Raw genomic sequence first — 4832 nt, 5'->3', positions numbered from 1 at the left:
GGGTATGGGCTCCAATTGCTGGGCAAGGACAAGTGGTTGGTAGGGTGATTCCAGCACCTATGCTATAATCAGTAGTGCCCCACTTGCCCTGTCCTGGTTACACTACTTCTAAAAACAAACATTGGAGTTCTCCAGGGACAATCCCCTTATTCAAACATTGCCCTGGGACAATAGCATAACAATTGTAACAAACTGTAACGTGATGGGTAATCATGGAAAGCTTAAGCACAATAGAGAATATTGAGGTCCCTCTCCCTTTCCAGGTCTCAGTATGCCCCATAACATATAGATCATTGCCACCGTCTCCAGCTCACCCTCCTGTCCTGTCCCAACAGCACTTAAAAGCTAGAGCTCAGCTTCCTTGGTTGCGTAGCTCAAACTGAACAGCAAACCAGGATCTGTGGCCAGTAGCATAACCAGAGGAGGGCAAGTGTGGCATCAGCTCCAGGCACTGATTTAGAGGTGCCAGAATGGTAGTCCCTGACATAAATGTAGTGGAGAAAGGAGGTTCATATGTTTCCTCTATCTTGGCACAAACTTGGCAAAAGAAAATATCAGTCTGACATGTTCTCCTGATTCTAATATTCTCCTACTCACCCTGCCATCTGCACTCAGTCATCTTCTTGTTTTCTACCCCTTGCCTCCCACTTCTCTAGCCTGAGCCCCTGACATATTTCCCCTTCTCTACTGCCTATACCTATGATTCTTCTCCCATGTCATAGTCCCAAACCCCTCACTCTTCTACCACAGCAAGCACTCTCATGTATAATTATTTTTCTTTCTGAATACTCTGTGAGTCCCTTTTGAATTTGCCACTGTACTCAAATTACAGCTCCATAAAATAAAATAAAATAAAATAAAATAAAAACTTTTAAAATAAAAAATCGGAGAGAGGTAGATTGTATCAAAATATCTGTATTTTCTTTTGGTTTCTGTCAAGGATCAGAACAGTAGCTGAGTATACATATATATGGTTACTGTTTTCCCCTTGTCCCACCCACCTTATGTAAAAACTGGCCGGCTAGTCTGTATGGTTGCAGATGGAAGTGACAGTTTTCAACCAATCTGGCTCCTGAAACCACCCTACAGCCATGACCAAACAGCAGTGCACAGCTGCAGAATGCTTTAAAAAGGGCCCAATCCCATGAAAATCAAGTTCAGATGAAGAAGCTCCAAAATAGAGCAGCTTCAGTAACTTGTCTGTGCCATCACTCAGCCCTCATGCTGCTTTCAAAATGGGAAGGGGGAAAAGGGAATGGAAGAGTTTGGCTGGTGTTTTTTCAGCCAGTGCTGGAGGGTGGGACAGGTGTACTGGAGCCTCCCACCAGTTTTGGAGGGTGGGGAGGGCTCTAATTCACCTACCACGCCCTCTAATGCTGGCTGGGGTATCCCTCAGAAGGAGCTCCCTCAACTCCCTTTTCCCCTTCCTGTTCTAAAAACTGCCCAGGCTGGGAAGGAGGAGAGTAATTACTAGGGGAAACCAGCAGCAGACAAGAAACCAGCAGCTGGGTTCCCCAATCCCCCAGACTCAACAGTGTACTTCAGTTGGGTTTGGTGGATTGCTGTAACTCATGATGCTTCCTGTGAAATGTGATGAGTTACAAGGGGGAGCTGCACTTCTGCCTGTGCCCTATGTGTAGCATAATGTGTTCAGGTTGTGAGTACTAAGCTTGAGCCAGTCATGAGAACTTTTGAATTCTGTTTTCAATTTAGCTTCTCTGAAGAAGAAGTGTGGCTAGAGTAATTGTCAAATGATTGAGAGACCCTTTGATGTCCAGTCAGAGTCACAGTTGAATTTCTGAAGGAGAACTTTAAAGATTGACTTTTCTTAAGGCTGATAGGTTTTACAAAAAACAGGAATAAGTTCACAACCTTAACTATAGCTGAGCTCTGCTTTAATACCCAATTAAACTTCCCTTCATTGCTCCTTTAATCTCACTTAGCAAACCTGGGTTAGTCAACCTGAGTTAAAAACATGCTTTTATGCAGTGCAGACATACCCAAAGTACATGGGTCTATAGTTTTTAATTTGAGTACATAGATACAAATCAGTTTATCATATATCACACATTTTTTGCTTGCAGGAATAAAAAAAAAGAAAACCAATACTGGCTAATATGACTCACTTGAAAGTAATTGATAATCAAATGATAAACAAATATTTATCTTACCTACAAACTGAAATATAAGTTTGTGTGTTAGCATTGCCACTGTATCTGTGGCTGCATGGCACTGTGTATTCCACTGCTGAATTTCACATTGCAGATTACGCATTAATTTCTCCAAATGTTCTAAGAGTTGCTTTTCAAATGGAACTACTGCACTGGTTTCACAGGTTTCTGTTTTAAATTCAGATGACAGATGTATACTTTTCCCTGGCTTGTGATATACTGTAAAAAAGAAAAAGAAAAAAAAAGTAAACTCTTTCCTATCTACTATTTACCTCCATCTAATTAACTATGCAAATTTAGGTACACTTTGGTGCAGAGTTTCTTGTAGCACAACAGAAGTAATGGATTTAATCATTTAAAACCAAACCATAACAGGAACAGCTTCAGCTACCTCACACAGGAGCCAGTGATACCAAACCAGCAAACAGGGGAGTTCAAGTGAGACTCCTGCTTAGGAGATGAGCAGGAAGCCATGGTTGCCTGGGGTGCAGGTATATGAATGCTAGGGAGTGGGAAGGCCTGCCTGTTTTGGGCTTGGTGGTGTAGCTTCAGTTTGAGAGCCATTTTGCTGGGTTGCTTATAGGAGTGAGCAGAGAGGAGGCTTGAACATGAGGATGTTATCCATTTGATGCACAAGGAGAACTCAGGCATCATGGAAGAGGAACAGCCAGTGAGGTCACTGAAAGACCTGAAGACAGGTTTTCTGGTAGGTGGAAGCTAGCAGCCTGTCACCTGTGGCAACATACAGTACCCTTCTTCCAGGCCTACAACTCTCCAGCTGGAGAACAGGTATGAAGCCCTGGCATCAGATGTAGAAGTCTACTACTGTGGCAGGAGAGGTCAAGCCATGCACCCCCTGATGCCAAGAGAAAGGAACAGGTGGTGGTGATGGACAACTCCCTCCTGTAGGGCATGGAGGCATCCGTCTGTCAGTCTGACCTTTTGGCTTGGGAAGTGCTGTCTATTAGGAAAGGTTGCCAGGACTCATCTGAGTCTCTGACTACTACCCCATGCTACTCATCTAAGTGGACACTAATGATACTGCCAGGGTCAAATTTGAGTGGATTGAGAGTGACTACATAGCTTTGGGTTCAAAGATGAAGAGAATGAAAGCCCAGGTATTGTATTCATAGATCCTTCCAGTCAAAAATAAAGTCCCAGCTAGGAAGAGACACATCTTGGAGATCAGTGTTTGGCTGCGTAGAAGGTGTTCTCATCATGGCTTTGGTTGTTTCAACCATGGGCTGGTGTGCCAAGAAGAATGACTGCTGGGAAGAGACAGGGTGTATCTGATGAAGACAGGGAAGACTGTGTTCTCATACAGGCTTTTTAACCTAGTGAGGAGAGCTTTAAACCAAGTTCACCAGGGGATGGAGACAAAAGACCACAAGTAAATGAAGAGGCAGGAGACCTGGATAAAAACGTAGTAAGAGGAAACAACAACAGAAGTCCTAGCAATGTTCTCAGGGAGAAGATAGGAAAATCAGTTAGATACCTGAAATGTTTATATACTAATGCAAGAAGCACAGAGAATAAACATGAAAAATTGGTGGTCCTAGTACAACTGAGGAATTACAATGTAATTAGGATTGTAGAGACATGGTGGGATGGCTGGTATGGACCACTGGAATATGGTCATGAATGGTGTGACAAGCTTGGCCAACCCGCTGGAGTCCAAGGTCCCCTAGTGGCTGAACCAGCCACAACCAGTCATAACACCTAGTCCCTATCCTGCCTCCAATTTCTCTCCTGTCATGACTGATCTTTTAAAGAGTTTTTTTAATGAGAGAGGCTGTTGGCAGGGCTCGGATACCCTCTTCGCAGATGTCTGCGCTTGATGTGCTATCCTGCAAGCTTCTCAACAAGCTTCTGCAAGCTCCATTGGGTGGGTCTCCCCTTTCATGGCAATCCCCCAATTAAGCCTTAAAGAAAATAATTATGACTTTCAGCCACTCCCATAGTCATACCCATACCTCTCAGATTTTATCAGCTCTTGCTTTCAGTCCTGTGTATTGAGGCTGGACACTGCCTCTAAATGCGCATCAGCCTAGACCTACCACACCCAGGCTTGGTTTATAAGCTCCAGGTTCCCTAATATGAGCCCTTTCCTTGAAGACTGCCTGCCCCACCCCCTGTTTCTACCTTGCTCTTTCCCACTCAACTGAGTAACAGGGTTAGGGTCCCCTGTTACAGATGGGTATAACTTTGCCAGGAAAGACAGGCAGGTGAACAAAGGAGGAGGTGTTTCTCATTATGTGAAAGAAGATGTATATATGTTCTTGAGGTACAGTACAGTTGGGGGTCGGACTCGATGATCTATTGAGGTCCCTTCTGATTCTAGCATCTATGAATCTATGAATCTATGAAAACATGGAAGATAGGCCCGTTGAAACCTTCTGGGTCAAGGTCAGAGGAAAAAGCAGCAGGGACAATGTAATGGTGGGCATATACTATGGGTTGCCAAACCAGGAGAAAGAAATGAATGAGGCCATCTTTAAACAACTGACTGAAGTTTCCAAATTGCAGAACCTGGTTCTCATGGGATACTTTAATGACCAGGATAGTTGCTGGGAGAGAAACACAGCAGTGCATAAGCAGTCCAACAAATTATTGGAGTGTGTCAGGGATAACTTTTTGATACCGATGGTAGAGAGGCCAAGT

The sequence above is a fragment of the Alligator sinensis genome, unplaced genomic scaffold, assembly GCF_000455745.1.
Source record: "Alligator sinensis unplaced genomic scaffold, ASM45574v1 scaffold428_1, whole genome shotgun sequence".
Classification (NCBI taxonomy): domain Eukaryota; kingdom Metazoa; phylum Chordata; order Crocodylia; family Alligatoridae; genus Alligator; species Alligator sinensis.
Note: the sequence above shows the minus strand (reverse complement) of the source record.